Source organism: Rhagoletis pomonella, unplaced genomic scaffold (assembly GCF_013731165.1).
Source record: "Rhagoletis pomonella isolate Grant_MI unplaced genomic scaffold, Rhpom_1.0 Rhpom_scaffold_00006, whole genome shotgun sequence".
Classification (NCBI taxonomy): domain Eukaryota; kingdom Metazoa; phylum Arthropoda; class Insecta; order Diptera; family Tephritidae; genus Rhagoletis; species Rhagoletis pomonella.
Window position 1 is genome coordinate 9,141,165 of NW_023458560.1, and position 27,724 is coordinate 9,168,888.

The following is a 27,724-nucleotide window of genomic DNA, read 5'->3' on the forward strand; positions in this document are numbered from 1 at the left end:
TACCACAACTTTTCCGTAAAAATTTATTCCCTTTAGTAAAATTTGAATTTCCTCACAAAGAAAACTAAGAAATCTATATGATATTTTCGGCTCTTTACAAGGAACTATTCGAAGAATAGACCTTTTATATTTAAGAAATTATATTTTTCTCTGTGCAAGAGATATAAAAATAAGTAGGATGAAGCGGTGTTGTAAGTAGAAAGACAAACAAATGTACAAATATAAATTTATGTATGGGTATTTTTTCAATTAGGAAAAATGGGTATATATGTATATGTACATACATTTGTATTTGCATGTGGTTTTAACCATCTTTTGATATTTGTCTGCAACCTTTTCTGAGCACAATTTCATGACATCTCTAAATTTTTAAATCGCATTTCCAGCTTAACAGCTGTAAGAGATGACAATAGCATAAAAAGTCTAATTTAATTAAATAACAAAAAATGCCCACTCATTGTATGGACATTAGGGTGGTCCAAAAACAGTAGTCGGAGTCGTAATGCTCTCACCCCCTAGGATTGTTCTGTATTGTGAAAAAGTATACCCCTATTTTTATATTTTGACATCAAAAAATATTTAGAGGTCGCTCAACGTTTTCCATGTATTTTTATATGGGAAAAAACAACTTTTCGTAGAAATGGTATAGAATTCTTGAAAATAAATATTTTTCGATCGGCAAACTCTTGTTCTCTTCAGAAACTTTCAATAATAATACCCCATTGCATTTTTCGGGGTTTTTGTGGGTTTATGGCTGACCTATAAATTATAGTTGCGACGAAAAAATGATTAAATAAAGAATTGGGTAGTATTATTGGGAATCTCCAATAGATAAATATTGATTTTTAAGAATTCTATACCATTTCTACAAAAAGTTTTTTCCCATATAAAATACATGGACAACTTTGGGCGCTTTGAGCGATCTCTAAATTTTATTTTTTTTTCTAAATAAAAAAATTGGGGTATATTTTTTCGGTATAGAACAATACTAGGGGGTGAGAGCATACCAATTCCGACTTTACTTTTTACATCCATTTTTGGACAACCCTAATGGACATACATAGCATCGACACCGACAGAATAAGCAGCTAATTTTTTGATAGAAAGCTAATAGGCAGTTCGTCGCCCGGACAATAACCGAGCAGAAATCATTACCTATCTGCCTAATGCGACAAATACATGCATTTACCTACATATGTACGCGTTTCTCACCAAACGATTTGTCATTTTAATTAGTTCGGGATTTAAGAAGCCATTGAACGTGTTCCAAAGTAGGAAAACACACTTTGAGATAACTTCAACACCTAGAACAGAAAAAAAAACAACAAACAGAAACACAAATTAAAGAACCAAAGAAAATAAGTCAGCGCAAGACATGGTGCGGAGTATATCGACCAAATGGAAAATATAAAGTCATCGTAATTATGTTTGTGTACGCTTTTTATCGCATTTTACTTATGAACCAATAAAGAATGTTGCACAGTAGTCAATTCAAATTAACGTTTACTTTTGACTTATTCTTTCGGTTAATTACTACAACCAAATATCATCTTTACCCGTTATTTTGATTCGTTTGTATGTATGTATGTTTGTATGAAGGTATATATATGTATATGATATATATGTATTTTAAGAATTTAAGATAAAACATTGTAAAATTGAAATGTCGGTAATATATGTAAACACGTATGTACATATATGTGGTATGGTTATTGGTGCATATGTAAAATTCATTTTATATGCCAAATACTCTTAAACAAAGAGTGACCGAAATACGTGAGCGCAAAAAGCTTGAAATTCTGGCCGACAGGAAGGGCGCCCCAAAATTTTATCACAGATTTAGGAGAGCACGTAAGGTTCCAAGAGCAGGCGAACTCCTATAAGAACAACCATGTCAACATATGTCCAGAACGTACTTAAATTAAGTTAACTTTTCCACTCTACTGAATAGCAGCAGCCCTGAAAGTTGTGTAGAAGACATACCCGAGCCCACACTGGACGAAAATTCCATCGATGTGCCACCGCCTGACTATGATGATACGCGAATTCCGCTAACTATCGCAGTATCAGTGTTCTAAGCCTAGGTTACAAGGTCTTATCGAGCCTATTGTGTGAAGAACACCGTCAATGATCAATGAAATCCAACTGAGAAACACTCATGACAACAAGTTCTACTTTGGGTTGCGCAGACAATTGAGAAATAAAGAATTCTCTCGTCGTAGAAAAATCACTCTATCAGGCCAATTCTGAACAGAAACTCCCTGGAAGTTTTCTCTCTTTTCCCTTTCCCCTTATCATGAATAAAAATTCCCTGAGGATATTTTATATTAAATGGCGGAAATGAGCTGTCAAAAGCGTGTCAAACAGCTCTCTCGAAGTTCGAATTTCCTCTTCCCAAATTTTCGGGAAATATACTACTCCCTGGGATTTAATTATTGTAGGATTTCTTTCTCGGGAGAAACAAGCTCCCTGGGAGTATTCAGAACTCGGCTGTATAAATCACTCATCATGTCCATGCTGGTTCTGCGAAAGAATTATGGGCCTTTGCGCCTTGGCAATGGCGAATATCGCAGACTATGTAACGATGAGCTGTACGAGCTTTTCAACGATATAGAGGTACAGTGTGGCGAATAAAAATACTTCACTTGGTTATGTCGTACGTATGCATAGAATCGCTCCAGCTCTGAAAGTATTCAACCCGGGTCGCATTTGAAAATGTAATAAGTCGCAAAGAATACAAAAACTTTTCATTCTTCTTTTCTATCTAAGGACGAATTTAAAACTGGTACCGATTTATAGATAAAGGTTCGAAACTATCGAAAATGGATTGCCATCTTTCGTTTACTTTAAATAGTTATTTGTTTCCTTCTGCACTTCACATACACTTTTTTATAGTTTCGAAACACAAATAGAAAATTTGTATTAACATTTTAGCATCTTGTGTCTAACGGAATTTGAGCCTGAGACCTTCTCGAATCTAACCAATAACAACATCACGTCTGCACACTCAGAAACTGCCAAAGGTACGTGTGTAAACGCGTTTTCAAATGCTCATTTTGAATTACATTTCTTGCAATCATTCAAACAAATTTGATTTCAAATTAAGAACACATTTCTTTGAAAATAATTTAAAATCGATACCATTGGAAACCCGAAAATACTCTGTTTTCGAACTAGTTCGGAACTGCATATATGTATAAAAAGGGATACAGCGACAACATTACAATCTTTGCTAGCATGCAATAGAAAATCTAAATTCTCTCGTATCTAACCAGTTCGGCACTATTGAGTTTCCCCACAGGGAAGTAGGTATGACCTGTGTAGTAATAATTAACATCGCCGTCGATGAACTAAAGTAATTTAAAAACATTTACTTTAAATACTTGAAACTTTACCATTTATATGTAAATATTGATAGTAAATACATATGCATAGTATAAATAAAAATTGTCTTAAGCTGAAAATAAACACCAACCGCTGAGAAGTGGAATATGTAGAGTGACGAGTAGTCTCAACAGTAATTTCCATTTAGGTATAACGTGATCGCGTTACTTTTTTTAAATTACAACAAGGTAAGTAAGCAAATAATATGATAATACCCTGGTAAAGGAATAAATAAAAATAAGAAATATGTATGTAAGTATATACTTTGTTGCATTCTCGCAGGTAAAAATGTACTTATAATGTACAGTATGTATATGAGTTATCATAATAAGAGAACTCATAACAAGAATATTCATAGCGATAAGGAGGACAAAGATATGGACTTCCATGGAAATCATATAAACATCGAACGGAACTGATTACATACTTGCTTTATTTATTGATGATCAAACAATGGATTTATTGTAGCAAAAAGTAAGATACTCGTATTCAAAAAATAAACGACAGGTTCTCAATACATACACCTGCCTCAAATGGGGCATTCTGCATTGGCCACAATGTAATTACTAATTGTTAGCAGCCAGTTGATAGCAAGGAAGAAAAGTACAGTAATATGTTGTGTATGTATAATAGTGCAAAACATGTAAGTATGTACATACATATGTACATATCTTTATTCAAATCGCTAAATTAGATCACCCTTTCTAATAAAATTTCATTATAGCATTTTTTAATTTAATTTTAGATTTTTCTTACGAAATCCAGCAATCGACGATAATCGCCTCAATAATATGGCTATAATTCCAATAAGTGGTAAAAAATTAATTTCCAGATAACATCGAATTCGATAAGCAAATCGCGTAACAAAACATTAAAATTGTCATTGGTCATTACTCACACCTTTGCACATATACGTATATAATTGTATGATTGTATATTAGGGTATCCGTTCTTTACCAAGCTGATTTACATATTTCAAAAGTTATATCAATAAATGCTAAAAGTAAAATTGTCGAAATCAAATGCAACGGGGTTTGCCACGATTTATATATTTTAATATTTAAATTTGTTTGGGACTCCTACTTGAATTTGGGACATAATATACATAATTTAACTTTATGAATAACGAACACCCTAGTCTGTGCATATGTACATACATATGTAGGCACTTCGAATTGTGCAAATATTTATAAATATATATTTATGTATGCATGCGCTGACGAATGCTATGTAAATTTATTCAAAGAATTCTAAAATCTTATCTAGCAAAGTCCCATTCTTATCGGCGATTTTTTTTTACTGAAAGAACCTGTTGTTTTCAAATAAGTAAAGCCCCCGATACTCGTTTATGTAAATATTTCTTTTAAATATGTATCGATTGTGAGTAATTATGGTAATAAATTGACATTTTCAATGAAAAGATGTTTCTGTTAAGCTGCATACTTGGATTTTCTGTTAAATATTTGTGTTTCACATAATTTTTTACGATCGCCAGAACCCGTTTAGAGGTTCTCAGGTGACAGGTAAACCTAAAACGAAAGAAGCATATATTACCTCTTCAATTTAAATACTTTCCGAAGAATGATTTTGCACTCACATAGGTTCTGCGACATTTTACTTTGATCAGACTGGAATTAGCATCTTTTTCTAATGGAGAATATTGCATTTATCCCATTTTCCTTAGTCGAGTTAAGCAAGTAACTAGTTAGTTAACTTGAAAGCACTCATTTGGATCAATATACTTTCCGCATTTCAGCTTTGCGACATTTTAAGAAAGTTAGAATACCCCTCGAGTCATGATAAACACAATCCCTCATGGTACGAGCAAAATGTAAAATCTACAAATAAAAAACGATAATAAATCTCCAATTTCATCGCATAGTGGTTCAAACCTGGAATTAACTGTTCATAATTCACTGGGGCCTTAATTTTTCAAGCCCGAATTTGAATTTATATTTGATTACATTCAATTAGTGCAAAGTGCAGCAACAGTATCAATTTTGAAGAAAATCGTTTCTCCTGTTCCAATTAATAAATGTTACATAATAAAAACTAGTTGAAAACAATTGTAGGATTCCTCTAAAATGAATAAAAATTTCACAAGAAAAATTTTAAAATCTATAAAAGAAAATTTGTCACGAAAAATAAAATAAAAATTTAGATTTTAGAAAAATTTTAGGTATGCAGTTTTATAAATTGCAAATTTCCAGCACGTTAATTTTTTATAATTTTTACCTGTTAAGTGGCTCAAGTCTTTAATCCTTGGCTAATCCATGTCTAATCCGTACTACTTAATGTAGAAATCTTTACTCCATATTTACTTTAGTAAGTATTAAACATGTAACAAACAATCAGTAGTAAGGGATTTTATTTTTTGAATTGTAACGTTATTGCAGAGGACCATCGATATGTATATTATTAAAAATCAACGCGAACTCTTAGCCACTTGCAACTTGCACTTTATTATACTAAAATTTAATGATCTACTTATAAAACTGCATACCCAAAATTTTTTCAAAAATTAAAAAAAGAACTTTACATTTTAATGAACATTTTTTTTATAACATTTGCGAAAATTTTTGTTGTTTTGGGGAACCCTACAATTTTGTTCAACAAATTTTTATTATGTAACATTAACTATCTGGCGGCCGCTGTAGTATAGTGGTAACCACTGCGCGCTTCCACAGGTGAGCTGCCGCAGGGCCAGGGTTAAAGGCCTGGTCAAAGCAACATCGCAAAAAAATTTAGAAAAAAGTATTTATCTTAAGAGCGGTCCAAGCAAGAGCCAATCTATTATTATTATTACTATCTGGAACACGAAAATCGATTTTCTTCAAAATGTTACTTTTTCTCCGGTAAACAAAATTTATATAATCAAAAATAAATTCAAAAATCAGCCTCAACTTTGCAAGTGAAAAATGTAGGCTCCAATGATCTATGAATAGTAAATACCACTTTTGAACCACTGTGCATGGGTAACTTGAAAGATGTTCTCCATTTTTTAAGGTAAATTTTATGATAAATTATATGTATAAAAAATACAGAAGGCAGTAATATTCCTTGGATGCATTTATGTCGCTGACTCCTTATAGAGTGCTATTAAAAACGTTGCAAACAGTTTCACCACTGAATACATTAGGGCTATTCGCGATTCGGTGTATAAGAGCTGACAAATTTATGCAATTGCAGAAATATGCCATGGATTGTGAGCGACCTTTATTAAACTGTTATGGCAAAGCTTTTGCAAAACAATTTTTGTGCATCAGCTTTGGTTTTGTTTATGAATGCAATGCATAGCATTTTTATGCTATGGATTTTTGGTATTGCAAATTTGCCAAGCCATGACAAATGCAAATGCGTGTATTTTGTTTGTGTATTGCAAATAATTTGCAACACAAATTTGCAATGCAATGATGCTAGGCCATTTGCACCGGATCGCGAATAGCCCTATTAAGCTAGTTGGTAATAGTTCGCGGGGCAAGAGACGAGGAAATTTCATTATAAAAATGGAATATGCTTCGTCTTGTTATTTGAGTCGTTTAAGCACACAGCTGATAAACTCGTATTCTAGATGTGAGATTTAGTAAGATATGAAATTAATGAAACATCGGCCGTGTTAAAATTCAGAAGAATTCAGCAGTTAGCCCTCACTTTTGCTATTACCAATTCATTTCCTAGTTATTACCTTTTGCTACTGGGTCCCCAAGTATGTGACGTCAATACATACATACATACTAGGGTGACCTTAATGAACCGATTTTTGACAACCAAAGGTTTTCGCACGGAAAAATATAAGGGTTGGGTATAAAAATAAATATGAAATTATTTTCGAAGCCTTCAGATAACTCTTAGGAGTTCCGGGTTGGACCGAAAAGTGACGAAATTGAAGCCAGTTTTTATGAATTTTCATATTTTATAATTTTAAGATGGCGAAGTTTTATTGTGTACCTTTTTATCGAAAATTTCATCGAATAACTTTTCCAAAGTTTCAATTAAGTTTCAAATCGGTTAAAATAACGCAGTATCATAAAATTGCAAAGGCCTTAGAAGTACGGAAAAACACACATCACTAATTTCAACAAGCGGCATTCTTATAATCCGATGTTAATGAAAAGTCAAAAGTGTAACAAAGAGCGTGAACGGCATTTTTTTTTACAAAAATTAAAGTGAACTAAGACAGAAATTTACAAAACAAAGTGAGTTTTAATCTGAAAAATGGCTTCAACATCGGCAAGCTCATCCAGGAAATAATTCCGATCCGATGATTATACAATTTCTTTAGTTGGAAAATGTGAAAGTGAACTCAAAGGTGCAATGTTGCCGAGCATGAAACAAGTTCTTTAATTATTTTTTTTACAAAACGCGGGTGGAAAAAAATTCGGTGAAAGTCGGTGTAAAAAATACAATTGATACTTCCATTTATTTTTATCAAAAAGCAAAAATTAATACGATGACCGCAACCAACTGTGTGAAACAATTTTAATGCCTGCCATCTGCTAGGATTTTTCTATACCGAAAAAAGTTTTACCCCTATTTTTTATTTAGAAATAAAAAAATATTTAGAGACTGCTCAAACAGCTCCAAGTATGCCATGATTCAATAATACAAGGTTAGATAATTATTGACAGCTGCGGTTTGACACTCCCTTACAAAAGGTTGCATTTACGAAGGACAGAGAAAGGGCAAGAATGCAATCCCTTGTTTCGAAAATGGTAGTAGAAAAGTACGCAAAGTAGGCAATTACTAGTGAAATTCCTTTTGTAAATTCTAATGTATTTGCAGGAAATCTGACATTTTAAATGAAATGTTGAACGTAATATTGATATATCTACGTGAATTACGTAATTTATATGCTATTTAGCCGTATAAAAACTACAAAATGACTCAAAATTAAAATAAGACTACTATGAGATTGATGTAAACATCCAATGCTTAGGTTTTCATCAGTTAAATATGCTTCATATGCATATACAAATAAACATATTGTACAAAAGCTTATACTTTTATTTCACACCAAAGCTACACTGTTTCCATGTAAATTTGCAAAGAAGCAACACGGTGCCACGGCTAAGGGAGCGGTGCGAGAGAGACAACTGTCAGTTTATCGAACCTTGTATTATTGAGTCATGCAAGTATGCCATGTATTTTATATGGGGAAAAACAAATTTCATAGAAATGGTATAGAATTCTTGAAAATCAATATTTATCTATTTATTAAACTCTGTTTCTCTTTAGGAGATTCCCAATAATACCCAATTGTTTATTTAAGAATTTTTTAATGGTAATAGTTGCCAGTTTTATAGGTCCTGCAAAGACCCTAGATCAAAAATGCAAACGGGGGACCAATAAAAAATCGTTAGTATTAAAAAATGGTAAAATAAAGAATTGGATATTATTATTGGAAGTCTTCTGAGGAGAAGTAGAGTTCTTCGATCGAAAAATATTGATTTTCAGGAACTATGCCATTTCTACGAAAACTTGTTTTTTCCATTATAAAATAGATGGAAAAAATTGAGCACTTTGAGCACTCTCTAAATAATTTTTGATCTTAAAATAAAAAATAGGGGTATATGTTTTTCGGTATTTAACAATCCTAGGGGGTGGCGGCATTGAAATTTTGACTTTACTTTATTTTGGGCCACCCTAACGTGCATACATATACATATATAACGCCTCATGAGGCGTTACTCTTTTTAAAGTTGAATAGTGTTGTGATTTTTTAACCGATTTAATACTTCAAAAGCTTGCTGTAAAGGTTATTTTACGTACATTTTAAATAAAACATAATGCAGAATTTTTCTAATATATACATAGTTAAAAAAAAAGAAATGCAAAGGCAAAGAAATTGGTGTAATTTCGACATTTTTTGTCGAACATGCTCAACCCGGAACCCCTAGGAGCCACCTGAAAGCTTTTAAACCAATAACGTATTTATTTATATCCCCAACCTCACATTATTCTGTGCGAGAACTTTTGGATTCATGCATATAAAATTTTTCATACAACATAAAGGCCACTCTAATACATACATATCCATATACATATGTCTTTATATGTAACAATGACTTTGTAGCAACCCTGTAGTCAAATGAATTAGTTGTACACTACCTCACAACTAGTATGAACCGCATGCCCAATTAGTTAGCCAACTATCTTTTTTCCATGCCATCAACTGGTATTTTTCAATTGTCAGATTGCGGTCAGAAATATACCAGTCTCATACCAGTTGAAAATATACAGAAAAATACTAGTCCAATTATGGACCAAAACCACTACTTTGGGAGTCAAAAAATAAAATGAATTCATGAATATACAATTAAAAAAAAATCGTTTGATTAAGTACACTTTATTTTACATATATTCTTATTTAGCAGCCTTAGACTTGCCAATAATTAGTGTTAAATTTTTTAAGTATTAAATAATAGCAAAAATTAGTACATAAATATTCGAAACTTTCGAACATAAATTTAAATGAATTTTTCTTTAAATGTTATTAAAAGTAAAAGGTTTCAGATACAATAAATACTATATTTTTAACCTTTTTAATTATATTCAATATGCAAAAGAAAACGTTTTAGTTAAAAATAAAATGAATACTCCAGTTCACTTTTGAGTGAAATAAAATAAAAATAAAAATTAGCATTAAACTTTGGACGTTTTAGTCTATTCTTTTTAAAAATTTATAAAAGTAATAAATAATGTTTATAATTTGAAATTTGGATAAGAATAAAATAAATAAATAGTTCAAGCAGTTATTAAGTATTCTTAATTTTTGTCTATAGTTTGGATTGTTGATTGGTAATAGAAATTAATCAAATAATTATATTTATCATGTAATTAAAAAAGTCAATAATAATTGAAAATGATCAATAATAACAAAATAATTACGTAATTAAAATTAATAAATTAATTAACATTTTTTTAAGTTCAACAATTTTTATGAGCTCGAGGCCGTTTTCAGTGAAACCTTATTGTGGAAAAGCAACAATAATTTGAAAAAATGGTAGAAGTGATAGCTATTTCGAAAATCACCACATTTCCTCATCAGACTTCTTTCAGTAGGATTCGAACCGACGATCACCACTGACTCCGACAGTTGCCTACGCACTGTGCTAAGTTTTCCTTGTTAATTCTTGTTGCTTATTTCCACTATTTCACTTTGCTAAGCCAACTACAATCAATCGCAGCTATTCCGCTGCAATTCACTTGATCATGTGGCTGTTGATTTTTGTTAATAATTCTATTACTAGAATGTTTAACTTTTTAGTGTGCTCGTCCTTAAGTTATTTGTTTTTGTTATTTTTATGGTCTTATAACAATTATATTCAACAATTTTTATGAGCTTGAGGCCGTTTTTAGTGAAAACTTATTGTGGAAAAGCAACAATAATTTGAAATTTGAATTTTTTTAAGTAATCAATTATTAATCAGGTGGTAATATCGGTAAATAAATATTTAATTTATCCAAAAAACATGTTTAAAGCATTAAATCATTATAAATATTAATCATTATTTAACAGGTGAGCCAGAATTCGTGAAATCGATCAGTAAAAATTTAAGTTTTTTGATTTTCAATTTGAATATGGTGGATGTGTAATTCAGGAGCATGGAAAGGGATTCCCATCAACAAAACTTCGAAAAAATATATATTTCGCAAGTTATTGCATAAACAATTTTTATAGCATTTTTTCCTCGACTCAAAATATCTCATAAACTATTTAACCGAATTGGATGAAATTTTCAGGGCTTATTCCTTTTTTGTCATAGTTTCTATTGGCATATTTTTTTAATGCAAATTTTATTTTTGTTCCTTTTAACTAATATTCATACTAAGAAAGTTGTTGCAAAACATCTTTCTGGAGCAACAAAAATTTTGAAAAAAAATTAAAAATATTCTTCCAGTCTTATTAAATAACATGTGCAAATTTCAAAGTGTGTGTATTTTTCGTTTGGAAGATATCAGCACTTAAACTTGGCTCTGCATGTATAGCATCTTTGTTTTTTCGATTTTTGAATACAATTTTTTTTTTTGATTCTTTAATTACATTGGCCATGAAAAACAGCTCCTCATAAAAATACAATCGTCGTTCGTAGACGGCGTAAAACTATAGGTCCCTCCCCTTTGTGTGACAACATCAAGGCGCCCGCCACAAATCGGAGGAGAAGTTCGGCCAAACACTAACGTATGTGTAAGCGCCAATCTATTGTTATTAACAGGGAACGGATTTTTAGGACCTAAAAACCTATAAAAAAGGCAAAATAAAATAACGAAATAGGCTGGAAAAGGCAAAATAAAATAGCGAAAAAGGCAGGAAAAGGCACTAGGTCTTGCAAAAAAGGCAAAACAAAATAGCGAAAAAGGCAGGAAAAGGCACTAGGTATTGCAAAAAAAAGCAAAATAAGGCACTAAAAAAGACATAAAATACGAAGAACAATCAAAAAATACATTTATTTTAGAAATGTTTATATTACAAGTAAAAAGAGAAGAACTATGAACTAGTTTCATTATATGAAAAATTTGTACTTTGAATCTTTGACTATTTTATCCTTTCGAGTTTCTAATTCATAAAACTTTAATCTGTATAGTTGTAGTAACATTGAACCACAAGATGCATTTTGAAATTTTCTGGCAGCATTTTCATTCGATTTTCGCGAAGAAAAGCCTTGAATGTACTAAATGTGCGCTCGCCTTAAATTGATGCAAGTAGAGCCCAATTTAAATTTGGAACGTTTGAAACGTTCATATTATCAGGAATAAGGGCGTTTTCATCGCCCTTTACAATTTTATCCACACCCCTTATTGTCTCCAAGCCTACGTTAGCTGAGAAAACGGCTTTGAATTTTTCCAACACCAATTTGGCAAGAGGTCCCTGTGCTTCTATAAGCCGTATGGGCATGTGTATACTTTTTAATCTTAAAAAAAAATTGTAAATGCTATAATCACTTTTTTAAAGGTAGAAAAGGCAAATATCTTAAAAAAGGCAACATCAAATGTGTATATATGGAATCAGGGAAAGCTAAATCGTGGACATTCTTAATCGAATATACTCTATCTCTTTAGCAGAAAAAAAGGCAATTTCCATAAAATCCGTTCCCTGGTTATTAAATACATATAAAGTTGGTTAAAAAATGATTGTGAGCTTTATCATATGATACTTCCAAGCGCTTATAAATCCTTTCTACATTATTATTATACACAAAATTAGAGTATATAGTTAGAGTTTTATTGCATCAAAGTAAATTTCAAAGTATGATGTTATAAACATGAAACCGATAAACTTAGAATTCATGAAATGATCGTGTTCTCAATAAGTGATTCTGATGCTGAATAAGTTCTGCAAGCGATCTTCTGTGTGTTAATTGGTACAAAAGAGTGAAAATTTCTGGTATTCTTTATTGTCGCTGCTCTAAGGAAACGTTTCTCCAACGACTGGCTTTCTACATCGTAATCGGCCTCTGTGTAAAAGACAAAAGCGATGGTTTTGAAGAAGCTTTGGCACCATTCATATAAAGCCTTTGGATTTATTATTTGGTCGCTTGTAGTCCGTTGCAGGCTTACACGTGTTGCATGTCCGCCTATTCCATCACACGCACCCTTGCCATGTGATGTAGCGAAAAAATGCCATTCTGCATTTATGCTAAAATCGTTTTTATAGTAAACCAAATTTGCCAGATTTTTTTGTTTTTATACTGAGCGCCAGAGCCGTCCGAAAAGAAAATTAATTTTTGTACTCCGTTGAAACCATGGTTTTGCTTTAAAAAATCTATCATTTTTTTGTTAAAAGCGTGTACAGATACTGCGTCATGCTTCAGGCAGTCAGAAATTACGACAAAACTGTGGTGATTGATGTTATTTCCGTCGTTGTAATAGATTACGTATGGGTGCAAAGTGGCTTGAATATTATTCCAATGGAAAGATTGTACCGCATCTTGTATCACGAAAGAATAGTTTTCGGAAAAATCCAAAGATACTAAGAACTCGCCTTTCTTCAAATTTTCCTTAATGGCAGCAAAATATTTCGATTGGCTTTTTGCAATGAAATCGTGTTTTGCGTAATTTTTCAGATTGGTCTCCAAATCAGTTAAAAATTCATCAACACTTGTGGTTGAAAATTCCAAATTGCATCTTCAAATGAAATAATTAAGTAAATAGCATTGTATACGTAGGTCTATCATTTTCATTACCTGTCAGTATTCGTCCATTGTCTGTAGCTAATTTCTTCAACATTATTTTTGGTTAAAGCTGTTTTAGTAATTTTTTTAAATTCTTTCGAACCAGGGCATTGTTCACATACAAGCAAATGACACGAGGCTGATGCGTTTTCACACATCATTGTGCTTATAACTGCTTTAATAACAACTCCTCCACGTACGCATTTTTGCGTAAACAATCATTTAAAGCGATAAATTTTAACTTCTTGTTTTGGTGAGTTTTACATACACAGACTGTGTGGGTCCCGGAAGATCCAACGGGTACACAATTCCGTGGACGACGTTTTGTGAATTTTGAAAGACATATTTTTATATCAGGGTATTTTAAACAAAATTCTTTGTAAATCTCTTTAATACCCGACAGCAGCAAACGTTTTTGAACTGAATCATGATGACCATATTCATCAATGACTTTACGTAGTCTCTTTTTCCAGGCATCATACGACTTATTTCATCACTAACGTAATATGCTTTCACTTTCAATACAATACGTTGTGATAGGCGACGACCAGTTTTTTTGACAGAATATGAGCCATACCCATGCGAAGAGCGTAATTTTTTGGCAGCCCGTGCTGTGTGATAGGATACTTTTAACTCATTTTTCACCTTTTGGATACTCCAGTGAGATGGAACGGTTGTCAATATTTGTACTCTCCTTTTCCGGTCATTTTCCTTTGCTAACGCAGTTTTTGTTTCTCTTAACAATCCTGCATCGCTACCATTATTTTTGTGTGAAGTTTTCTTAGAAACTTTTTCCAAAGATAACAAAAGTAAAGTTATCGGTAAATAGCTGGACTATTTTCAGAATATCTTTCTCAAATCTGCGTGAGAAAGAAGAAATACTTAATACCTTCAAATGAGGGATCAATGGATAAATCATCGCAACTTTCAGAATCCGTGCTGAAATCTTCTTCGTCACTCGTCTCATCCCACTGCATATCGGAAAAAGGATTTAAAGAAACATATTCAGCTTTCTGTGTTTCATTGAGCCCAATTCGACATCCTGGGCACATGCATTTGCCAATAAAAGAAAAATAACGGCTATCCCAATTTTTTGTCACGAGTCTAATACCTTTATAAACGTGACTATGCATAGTCTTATTATGAGGATTGCAACAGGTATTCGGAGGGGACATATGGGTCTGAACTTGGCAATATAAAAGATAACAATAAGCGAATAATGTTCGTTGCTGCTTTTTTGCTTACTTACTTCTTTTACGTACACCTGCTTATAAGGCAGTCGTTATTCGTCGCGTATAACTAACGTGACCAACCGTACTTCTTTCGGAAGTACTGTACTTCTTTTTGAGCCGTTGTACTTCGTACTTCGAAGTACAGTCAAATGTACTTCTTGGGCCCGCTCTATGGAATTCTTTGCCAGATCCAGCATATTTAAATACAACTAAAAAGTTCTAAAGTTAGAAAAAATTAATTTTTTATGCATTATGGGTTTAGAGGTAAATGTATTTGAAACTGCCATAACGTCAACAGGTTTTTTGCGGTGTTCCTTTTCAGGAATATTCGGAAACGACGATCGGTATCTTCTTGATTGAAAATTTCTTCTTCAATTCACAGACTGGATAAAAAAAAAAAAACAAGATAACAAAAACACACTTTGACTCCCTTCTCACTCCATATTCGGAGTGCTCCGAAAATGCGCTTTCAAGGTGTTGCTGTAGACGTCCTTTCTTACTCCATATTCTCTGTCTCTGTACGATTAGTAGATCGCTGGGAATAAGCTCCCTGTCTTCGAATAATAAATAGTATAGATTTTTAATTAATACAATTTATTTGTTGAATTGGTACACCGTTACCGTTTTTGTATATTCTTCTTTTACCATTTCCTCATTACTTTCATACTATTTTTAGTTTTCAGTTTCTGTACTTCTTTGAGCTATGTTACGTATAACCGTTCAATAATTTACACACGTAGAAATATGAATTACCACCTTCGCACAAATCCGTTAGCTGACTCAATTTAAACAGAAAAGTAAAATCTAAAAAAAAATTGATTCAAAAATCCAAAAATCAAGGATGCTATACACGCAGAGCCAAGTTTAAGTGCTGATATCTTCTAAACGAAAAATGCACACACTTTGAAATTTGCACATGTTATTTAATAAGACTAGAAGAATATTTTTAATTCTTTTCAAATTTTTTGTTGCTCCAGAACGATGTTTTGCAAAAACTTTCTTAGTATAATAATTAGTTAAAAGGAACAAAAACCAAATTTGCATTAAAAAAAATATGCCAATAGAAACTATGACATAAAAGGAATAAGCCCTGAAAATTTCATCCAATTCGGTTAAATAGTTTATGAGATATTTTGAGTCGAAGAAAAAATGCTATAAAAATGGTTTATGCAATAACTTGCGAAATATATATTTTTTCGAAGTTTTGTTGATGGGAATCCCTTTACATGCTCCTGAATTACACATCCACCATATTAAAATTGAAAATCAAAAAACTTTAATTTTTACTGATCGATTTCACGAATTCTGGCTCAGTCTGGTATAATTAAGTACGTACTCGATTTAATGGCTTACAATATATCCAAACATAAGTTGTAATATTTTGTGTACTTTATTGTATTAAACTGTCAAATAAAACAGGGCATGAATAAATCGTTTTGTACTTAGTACTGGATTGGTTTTTGTCAGGAAATTCTAGTTGTAAACTAGTATTTTTCCTGACTAGTTTGGGATTTCACTGCAGGGAAAATGCATGGCTGTCGAGCTGAGGAAAAGGATATTATCGGGCTACCGTCTACTCACTTTTGGACACATAGCACACGATCTTCAAAAGTTACGCAATTCAAAATTTTTCATTTTTGAAATTATGCGCTAAAAATGTACACAAGGCTTTTATTTACCTTTTGTGCCACCTTTAAAGACCCTGCATACATTGGGACATGTGCAAGTGCTAGGTCCTTATGGTCCAGGTTGTATAAGATCAAAAGGTTCCCTATCCTTACAAAGACCTAGCCCCCGCCTGTCACTTTCTAATAGGCTGTCCACCTTTCATAACGAATACTGAGGAAATATTGGGAATTGATGTCAGGCGACGACACGTCCGATTGACGAGTGATTTCTGTTCAAAATGACGTGGTCATCTGCCGATGATTTTCCATGAATTTTTCTAATGTTTTCTGTTGACTAGAGAAGGTGTGACTCCGAATATTTACCTATAAATCGTATTGTCTATCAAAACCTCCCCTGAAAAATGTATTACTTACCATACTTGAATACAGAATGAATGATATGAGCTTTATTATGGTAGATGGATCCTAGACCCCTTAAATATTTTTAGAGTTTAAAAGTTCTTCTGTTCCATAAAAAAATCAAATGAGTATGTAAGTATTAGCGTGGGCCGAAAGTCCTATTTTTTTAATTTTGATTGGTAATCAGGGTGTCCAGATTGTTAAAAAATCGCAATTTTCGAAAAAAAAAATCTCCAATTTTTTTTTAATAAGATTCATGAAACTGATTTAACAAATCTTTTATTTTAAAAATTAGATCTTCTTATAATATAGTTTTTAAAACCAAACACTAATATAATACCTTCAGAGGGTAATAATAAATAACACAAATCAAACAATTTTCTTCAAAAATACGCATACTTTTTAAAAATATTTGATTCAACACATTTTGCGGTAGGACTACACAATTACTAAATTTATTATAACTCGTATTAATTGATTAATTGCACAATCCGCTTTTAAAAGCTCGGCGCTAAAAATTTAATAAAAACCTATAATAAGGCGCTGATCTCGTCTATTTCCACGATTTCTTCAAAATCACCTGTAGTGTCTGAATGATTTACATTTCAGGATAAGGCAGAATACGAATTTACTTGTATTTCTAAACATTTTATTGCCTACTGCGATTTTCACTCCGTAAGTAATTATCCAAAATTCTTCAGAGTCGGATGGAATGATTGTGGGAAAGGTTATTCCATGGAAAAGTTTAAAGATTTAAAAATTCAGTTTCTGCTACTTTTTCTTTCCTTCAAAGTCAAATAGTGAATTGACAGGTCCCTGAAACTCGCCCTATTGTGATTCACACACTTTTCTGGTGACAAAATCAAAGATTTTTTAAAAGTACTTACTTGACTAGGTAATCGTTTCAAAAGTTCTTCGATTGGGGTGATTAAACGTTTTTGACAGTCTTAAGTCAAGTTTATCTTAGCCTCTTCTGTAAATTGTCGTGAAAAACTAAGATTTGTATATTTTTATTTGGAAAAAGTTTATTTGAAGGAAAAAAAATCGCCAATGGTGATTTCCTAAATTTTTGCGCGCAAATATCCAAAAAAATCGCCAAATTGGCGTGAAATCGCCAAATCTGGAAACCCTGTTGGTGATAGAAAACGTATTTTTCATTGTGCTCTAAAAACTATCCATATAAAAAGATGGCAATTTCATAGACACGCCCAAGTCCATCAAAGTTCAATGTGCTCAAAAAATAAAAATTAATAAACACTTGAATTAAAAAATTTTTATTAATAAAATTGCAAGTATCTTCGAAAGTACTAGTCCCACATAATTTGGTATATGGACCTTTTTTGTAGAGAATCGAAGAACATTTTTTTTTTGGCACTTGAAAATTGGTGGGCTAGGGCAAGCCTAAGATATTGACCAAAAATTGCCATCTTTCATGCATATTGTGTGTAGAGCATAATGAACCACATTTTTGTTATTACCAGGGAATGGATTTTATGGAAATTGCCTTCTTTTCTGCTAAAGCGATAGAGTATACTCGATTAAGATTGTCCACGATTTAGTTTTCCCTGATTCCATATATACACATTTGAGGTTGCCTTTTTTGCCTGTTCTACCTTTAATTGGAAAGGGCAAGGTAATAGCGCTTAATCTTAATAATATGAAAGTTTAAAACGTTCCATATTTAAATTGGGCACCACTTGTATAATTCACGTCGAGCGCACGTTTAGTACAATCAAGGCTTTTCTTCGCGAAAATTTAATGAAAATGTTTTTAAAATGCATCTTGTGGTTCTATGTTACTAAAGCTATTGAGATTCAGGTTTTTTGAGTTAAAAACTCTAAAAACGAAAATAGTCAAAGATTCAAAGTACAAATTTTTCATATAATGAAACTACATAGTTCATAGCTTTCACTTTTGATTATTTGCGGTTTCTAGTGCCTTTTCCTACCTATTTCGTTATTTTATTTTGCCTTTTTTACAGGTTTTTAGGTCCTGTAAATCCGTTCCCTGATAATTACCAATCACAATTCTAAAAAAAGGGATTTTCAGCCCCGCTAGTAAGTATGTATGTAAGTATATGTTACAAACCGTTTTAAGAACATTTTCAAATATATTAACATAGTACTTATCTCGATGTACATACATACGTATGTAATATACATATGTATGTATGTATGTTGTAAAGTAGATCCCTATTTATACAATACTTATTATCATCGTCCGTAGCATAAATGGCAGTGTCCGAAACGTCAATGACACTGTCACAGGTACAAAGTCTATTAATAAGTTCACATACACGTGTACATGCAAGCAATATATGTATCTCCAAGAAGTACCAACGCACTTTATTATGCATATATACGGTGACCAGATTTCTGTGGGCGAAAATCGGCATAAAGCATCGAATCCGTGTTTTTAGAATAAAAAGATATAACATCTTTTAATACAGTTTTATTTAAAACGAAATAAAGGGGAAAAAACTTGAAAAATTATCGCAAAAATGTATACACACAGTATATTCATATCCATGAATTTTTGAGGTCATATTTGTATGGGTTGATTAAAAAAACAACAAACTTAATAATTATGGAAACCTTTAAAAAAAAATGTTCGAGAATGAGGGACTGAAATATAGCGAAACTACCAGTTTGAAAGAATAAAGCATAACCAAAGATTATGGCATATAGGATGCTATGTTTATCACTCCCTTATATTCTATTATCTTTTTGATAACGAAAGCGCTACTAAAGGTCTGATTATGCATACTTCGCATAACTTCGCACAACCATTTGTACCAGTGTAATAAAAATGTAACTTAAGAATCGTGAAGCAAAATCTAAACTAAACAGATCGCTAAGTTTTTACAAGTTCTGCTAATTTCTGGGTAAAGGAATACATACAAAATACATACAAAGTACATACGAAATTACAGTTTGAAGTTTATGCGAAGTTGTGCGAAGTTATGCGAAGTATGCATAATCAGACCATAAGTTTGTCCGAAAAATGGTTTTTGGCCGAACTAAGTTGCGTGGGGCTAAAACTTTTTCAGCGGCGTATTATTGCTCTTTAATCCTCCTTAAATATGATCGTTATGAAATGCTGCTTATAAACGTTTACAAAGCTTCCTAACAAAACCCAAATACATTTGTCAAAGTTTTATATTTTTATTTCATTTTTTAAATGTTGCAGAACCACTTTGAGCTACATTTATGTAACAGAAGTAGTTAAAACGAAAAGGTGGTGAAAATTAATTGGGTCTACAATTGTGGCAAGAGGTTCAGCTTTTTGCCTTCACAACATTCTAAGGAACAAATAAATAATCCAAACAAGATTTATAAATCACAATGTCATTGTCGCCTATAAGCAAGATCGGTCCACAAAGGGTTAGTAAAGAAAAAACTGAAAATCGGGATTTAATCGGTACAAATATCTTAAAGCGGGACACTTATACGTCCCGATTTTAAAAAAATATTCAGCGGGATAATTTTCCTAAAATCTGTACTGTACCGCCAAAATCGGTACGAATGGTCACCGTATGCATATACGAAATGGTAGATATAAAAAAAGAAAAATTAAATAAAATAACTAAAAACACAAACACTTGGGCGCAAATAAAAACCAAATAAACAATTAAACTGATAAATGCGCAGGAAATATTGGGGCAGCAACGGTGAGACGGTCTTCGGTATTGTGGTAATTGGACACGTAGAACGTGCATTGAGTGATGTTGCAGGTATGCGCACACATGCATACACACAAACATACATTGTATTAAGTACTTCCCTGCAAAAAATTGGACTAATCCGAGATGACTCCGGGAGCAATCGCAAAGGAGCATGCGACTAATACCACTTTTGATCTCTTTATATGGAATGAACTGTTCGCTTATGTTCGAGCATGTCCTATGAAGAGACTAATTGTTCACCTTTATACCCGAATGGGTATAAAAAGCGACTAGTCACTTTTAAAAAATAAAAATAAAAATTTGCGCCAGCTGAGATTCGAACTGGGGTGCTCAGTTTTGTTAGGCGGATAGTCTCTCTGTGTGCCAACGCCGCACATGAAATTTCATTGACTAAGTGCGTACATATCATTAAATCATTAATAGTACCCGTGAGAGATGAGTTGGGGACTAATTGATCTCCAATTATACCCATAAGGCATGAGTCGAGACTAATTGACCTCCATTAGTAGCCGTATGAGACTAGCTGCGACTAATTAAAGCCCAATTGTACCCGATTGAGAGTAATCTCGGAATACTCTCTTTAGAGATTAGTCGCACAATTTTTTGCAGGGTTGTAGCACATTGCATATATTTATGATTTATTTACATATACCCACAAGAATACATATAGAGTTATGCATATGTACGAATATGCAAAGACACGCTGCATGAACGCAAGTGTTTTGTTAATAAATGATAATATAAGTCAACTTTTATCGGTCTGAAGTAAATAAACGATATATGTATACTCGGACATAGAAACATTACTGCAGCTATTGAAATTAATATGGAGCATTCATTTGTTTATCTGTGAAACACATTTATCTATACAATATCTTCGGCCGTATCGAGTGTAAACAACACAGTTTGAAAACGTCTTATCTTTTATTTAAACTCAATTTTATTAAACGCTTTTCTTGTTAGTTAAACAAAATTTACATAAACATTTGTATAAGTGACATATTCAATGTAAATCAGAACACAACCGTGTCGTTCAATAACTCCGATCCGAGTACATTCAGCATAAGAGAATATCATATACACTTATGTACACATATACACATATGTATATGTACGTATATAGAGAGCTGGATTTAAGGTGGCGCGGCACGTACGGTCGCCCGAGATCCCGGAATTTAAGGGGCGCCGCACACTGAGAAACGAATTTAGAGTCGACAACTGTAGAGATTAAGGCAGGTTCTGCAATTCACTTTCGAGTACTGTAATTCGAAAACTAGTAAAGATAGGTTACTCCGGCACACAAAAAAAAAAGCGGTGTGTGACGTCCATTTGATTCGCACACCCTCAAAATGTCGAGTAATTTGGGAAAATTGCAAAAAAAAATATTTTTATGTACCGGTGTTATTGAAATTTTGCAAAAACTTGGATATTTTAATAACTACAAAAGCTTCCGGTGTTATTGAAATTTTGTAAAAACTTAGATATTTTACTAACTACAAAAGCGCTAATACCAAAATTGATGTTTGAAATCGCCTATAGCAATGAAATATGTCGCTAATATAGTATGGACTGCTTGCCAATTTCAGGTTTTTTTTCTGAGTAATTTCTCTATTTTCCCAGATTGACGATTTTAAGCATTTTAATAACCGACTTCAAAAAACGGAGGAGGTTATCAATTCGTCGGAATATTTTTTTATGGATGTTACCGCACAACTTTGGACTACGTTAACCGATTTATATAATTTTTTTTTTTTAAGCAAACGTGGTACCTCAGAGGTGGTCCCATACTAATTTGGTTCAGAGCGTATCATTGGATCATGACGGAATTAAAGGGTCCTCCTAAATTTTTATATGACAATTGAAATCCGTTGTGTTTTTTCTTAAAAATTACTTGTTGTCAATTTGAAGTTGGTGGTCGCAGAGCATCATTCTATCCAATCAAAACAGTTTTAAATGTACGTTTTTGTACATTCAAAGGCTTTCCTGGGCGGTTTTGGGGTCCGAGGAATCTAAATTTGCAATTTAATAGTAATAATAATAATAATGACACTATGTAGCAAAATCAAATTTTTGTTTGGATATTGGACCAAACCAAGCTTTTTTTAACAGATTGAGTCATAATTAAAAAGTTATTTCTCCGTTTTTCGAAGTTAGCCTCCGAAATCGAGATATGGTGGACATTCGAAGTTCTAAATTGGACCTTTGGTAAAAAATTGGCAATTATTGTATGTGAATTATTAAAACACTAAAAATATCGGCGTAGTCCGCTTTTTGCTCTTATTTAAACGGTATATAACTTTTTTTGTGCAAACGTATATTACATGTGCAATAATAGTCAGATCTTCGAAAAATTAGAAACCTTATACATATATCAAACCATTTTGAACTGATTTAAAAAAAAAATGGTATCGGTTTAAAGGGTATTAAACCCTCTTTAATCTGATATCTGTATACTTCGTATATAAAAATTTTAGAAAAAAACACTTAAAAAAGGAAAAATACCTTTTTTTAATATTTTAAATACTAAAATCACTAATTACTAATACAATTGAATACTTTATTTAAATAAAACAGAAAATTTCCTTGAATTTTATATATACAGTGAAACTAATAAAAACTGGGATGCGACATTTAAGCAGGTTTTAACTACTTTAGTTTATTCAATGCTTATTATTCTTTATATTTATTTATTATTCTTTATAAAAGAATAGCTGATTACTTAACAAACACGACGTAAATCCAATCAGACTTTGCGCAAAAATAATGAAAATTCTGCAAAGTTCGAGCAAAATTTTGATTTGGCAATGTTTTTTTTTTTGTTGAGGTCTTCCGCATTTTTTCCTAAAAAAAACATTTCGATGGATAAAATTTATATGGATAAAATGCGGAACACTTCCAAACAAAATTTTCCAAAAATCAACGATAAGTCCTTCTTCTTCTTATTTGGCACTACAACTATTTGTCGGTTTGGGCCGAGACCAAAAAACATCTCCAATCGCTTCTTTCCTGTGCGAATTTGCGCCAGTTGGTTATACCGACAGGTTCTTCTGTACCTGGTCCTTCCATTGTGTTCGTGCGCGCCCTTGCTTTCATTGTCCACCCATGGGTGCGAGAGTCCAAGGATCTTTTCACCGGAACATCGTCATCGATGCGTACCACATATCCAAGCCAGCGGAATCGTTGTATTTTTGTGCGCTTAGCTAAATCGATGTCGTTAAAAAGCTCGCACAGTTCGTTCTTCCATCTTCTTCGGTACTCCTCGCCCACGCGAACGGGGCCATATATATTGCGAAGAATAGTTCTCTCGAAAACCCCCAAAGCCTGCTTATCTTTGTTCAACATCGTCCAAGTTTCTGTGCCATAGTATAAAAGGACAGCCATTATGACAGATTTGTTTAGCGTGATTTTCGTTCGTCGAAAGAGGGCTCTGCTTTTCAATTGCTTACCGAACCCAAAGTAGCACCTGTTGGCAAGAGTTATTTTTCGCTTGACTGGAGGTAGACAAAGTCCTTCACTACTTCAAAGTTATAGCTGTCAACAGTGACGTGTGTCCCGAAACGCGTGGACTATTTATATGTTGCCAGGAGGTACTTTGTCTTGCCCTCGTTCACCTATAGACCAACCTCTTTAGCTTTTTTTATTAAACTGAAAAATGCTGCGGTTATGTCCTTTTGTTTCAGACCTACGATCATCTGCATACGCCAGCAGCATCGTTCTTTTACTCTATATGGTGCCGCTGCGATTCAGATTAGCAGCTCTTATTACGGTTTCCAGCATCAGATTTAAAAAAGTCGCACGAGAGTGACTCACCTTGTCTAAAACCTCGCTTGGTCTCAAATAGCGTGGAGAGGTCCTTCCCAACTTGGACGGATCTGAAGGTTGTGCTCAACGTCATTCTACATAGCCGTATTAGTTTTGCGGGGATCACAAATTTGGGCATGATGTCGTACAGGCAGCTCCTCTTCGTGCTATCAAAGCAGCTTTAAAATCGAAATAAGATGGTGTGTATCGATTTGCATATCAAGTGTCTTCTCCAGGATTTGACGTGCTGTGAAAACTGGTGGACTTACCAGGTCGGGCTGATTATCGTGCGTCTAACGCTGAAGATTATTATCGAAAGGAAATCTTTATACCGCTATTGGATAATATTTTTCTCGATCTCCGAGAAAGATTGAAGAAGAGACACACAAGTTCCTATGTGGATGTCGTTTAAATAAGAGCAAATGCGGACTATGTCTATATTTTTGGATTCGAACTTCAAAGGTCCATATCTCGATTTCGGAGGCTAACTTAGAAAAACGGGGAAATAACTTTTTTAATTATGACTTAGTCTGTTAAAAAAAAAAATGGTTTGGTCCAATACCCAGCCAAGTGCTGTACAGTGTAATAGATTAGCGCTTGCACAATATGTTAGTGTTTGGGCGAGCTTCTCCTCCGATTTGTGGCGAGCTTAAAATCGTTTACCTGAGAAAACCGAGGAAACGCTTTTCTATATTACAATCCAGACTTTCAGAAAAAACCTGATGTCATCAATTCCCCAGCTGACTGCCGAACAATGGTATGGTTGAATAAAACGTAACAGAATTCTGCGCGGTAGCCTTCGAATTGGCTCAAATTTTGCTTTCAGCTTAATTTCATGATACTTTAAACTGACAGAAATGGGGTTAAAAATTAAAAAAAAAATGTTATGGCGTTATGGGTTCCATAGGAAACTGAGCCTCAGAGCACAAAATGTTTTCTTTATAAAACTAACAAATATGTGGATAAGACATGTGTACAAATCTTAAACCAACCAAAAAGTAAAAAATTAAAGCTTTAAATGCATTTTTATTGAATTTTTTTAAGTTTTAAAATTGTATTATATATTAAATTGTGTGAGTGCTTTATTTATATTATGAGTAATAATTAAGCAGTATTGGCCTTGTCCCACCCGTGGCAAAAAAGGTAAAAGTTGTTATATTTAATTACGGAAGTTGAAGTTGTGTTTCGGGTTTGTTACATAATGTTAGAACTGCATTGCCAATGTTTACCACAACTGCATTTTCGTTTCACCATAGTTAGATAAGAATAATTCAACAGTCAAGACTGTCCCACCCGTGACGGCTATGGATGGTACAGTTTCCAGAGGGAGGTTTACAGGGCTGATAAGCTTTATTTGTTTGTTGGGGTGGACGCAGGGGAGAAGGGCGGAAGCGCGGACTCGTCCATTACCTACATATGTATATACCCTTGTGGTCAGCTGATTAAGTTAAGTGACACTTTGACCAGTTTGGGTTTTTTCTTTTGTTTCTTTAATGTTGATAGTTTTTTTTTTATAAAAGTCTAGCACATTCCATAACCAGAACCACATAAATCCACATTTCAAACTTCGTACAAAAATTATAAAAATTCAACAAACTTTAACAATTACATACACCCAAAATTTTAAACTTTTTGTTCAGAATTTTTAGAAAAGTTCTAGGTCTGCAGTTTTATAGCGCATTAAATTTAAGTAGGAAAAAGTGAAAATTTCAAGACGCTAGGAGATCGCGTTGATTTTTAATAATTTTTTGCGCTGGGGGTGCTGGGCTTTTTCTTCTATACAAAAGGCCCTATACATGAGTGAATTGAACCCCTACTTGGCCTCTTATATTTTTTAATAACTAATCTTTAATATGGACCAGACTAAAAGCTCCTTTTCATATACAAATTCGTACGTGTCCCACCCGTGACAAATGTTTTCCCACCCGTGACAGAGGAATTTCGGATTTTTTTTATAATAGAGCCATCCTTTTTGTTGTAGTTTTTGCTTTGTTTACATTCGTGGTTCTTTGTCTTATTATACTACATCAAGTTCACGCAGAAAAGTGAAGTCCCACCCGTAACAGAAGAAATAACTCAGATTTTTTCCATATAAAAGTGAGCTGGCATTTTTTCGTATTTTGTAGTAACTCATATAATAGTCAATTAGGTGTAGCTTTATCAAAATGTAGAATTGTTGAGTACTTTATTCTTAAATTTAAACAAAAAAGAAAAATTTTATTCTGTTCAAATGTCCCACCCGTGACGGAATCGCCCTTTTGTTGTCTCGCGATTTCTCGCCTAATTATTTTGGTGAAAATCAAGAATCATTTTTATTACGCTGGTCAACAAAATAGCACTTTTGGGCTGATGAATGAATTATGAGGGACTATGTTTTGACGTTTTGTTTTGTTGACGTCGCTGATTCTAAATATACCCTCACTTGTTTTCTAACAGCTCTTGTTTACGAGTTATGGCTTTCGCCTTCGTACGATGGAGGAACGCTATTAAGACCTCTGAAACGCACACATGATGGCTGACTATTGTTGGAGCATTCAGAATAGCTCTCTGGCAAGAACTTCTGCAAGGAAGTCTTATAAAAGAAAGTTTTTTTTTAAACTTAAGATCTTAATAAAATTAGATTAACTACACTGGCACAGGGAGTTTTTTACAATATATGCACAATTTTTATTTACATTTTTTTCCGCCAATTTTTTATAAAATTATGATTCGTACTACAGCAAAAAACATGCATGCAATTTTTAAACTTTTTAATCAGATTTTTAAGAATTATTTAGAGTATGCAATTTTGTGGCCCGACAAATTTTATTACAAAATGTACAAATTTTAAGTACCGTTCATCGTTGCTAATTTTTTTCGCGCAGTTTCTCACTTACAAAAAAAAATCAAAAATATTTTGTATGGAAAAAATTCGTAACACCATGTGCCATATTTTCTAAACTTGAGCCGATACAGAAATTTTAATTTTGAAATCGTTATTAAAAATTAGGCTAGTATCATGTAACATAACCTAATCATCAGAATTGCTGTTGTGCGGTGTTACTAACTGACTTCAAAATAAATTTTTTTCATTATAAAGGTGACACCTATGTATACTAATTAGGTTTTATAACGATCAATGGAACAGGAAGAAACTAACGGTTATCCTTAATTTGTATGTCATCATTGAAGTCGGTTGCTGTTTTTTTAATAACTTTTTCCCCATTTTTTATTTTAGTATAAATGTGAGAAAAAACGTATTTAGGTATAAGCATAGATATTTATGTATGTATGTACATATATAGAAAAATCTGGAGATACTTTATATCCAAGTATATCTACCTTTATTCTTCAGTTTTTAAGGGACGTCCATTTTATTTAAATCCATTCGACCAAAAGGAACTTTTCACATAGATTATATAAATACGGATTTCGGGAAATCTT

General features: G+C 32.9%; 1 long non-coding RNA gene across 1 annotated transcript; it reads right to left on the bottom strand.

The window, feature by feature from the left end:
- Nucleotides 1–4,705: 4,705 nt before the first annotated feature.
- Nucleotides 4,706–27,674, bottom strand: LOC118741620. The gene is made up of 3 exons (XR_004993303.1): nt 27,623–27,674; nt 4,982–5,222; nt 4,706–4,913 (listed from the first exon to the last, which is right to left on the bottom strand). It is a non-coding gene; the product is annotated as an uncharacterized LOC118741620 (long non-coding RNA).
- Nucleotides 27,675–27,724: the final 50 nt, after the last annotated feature.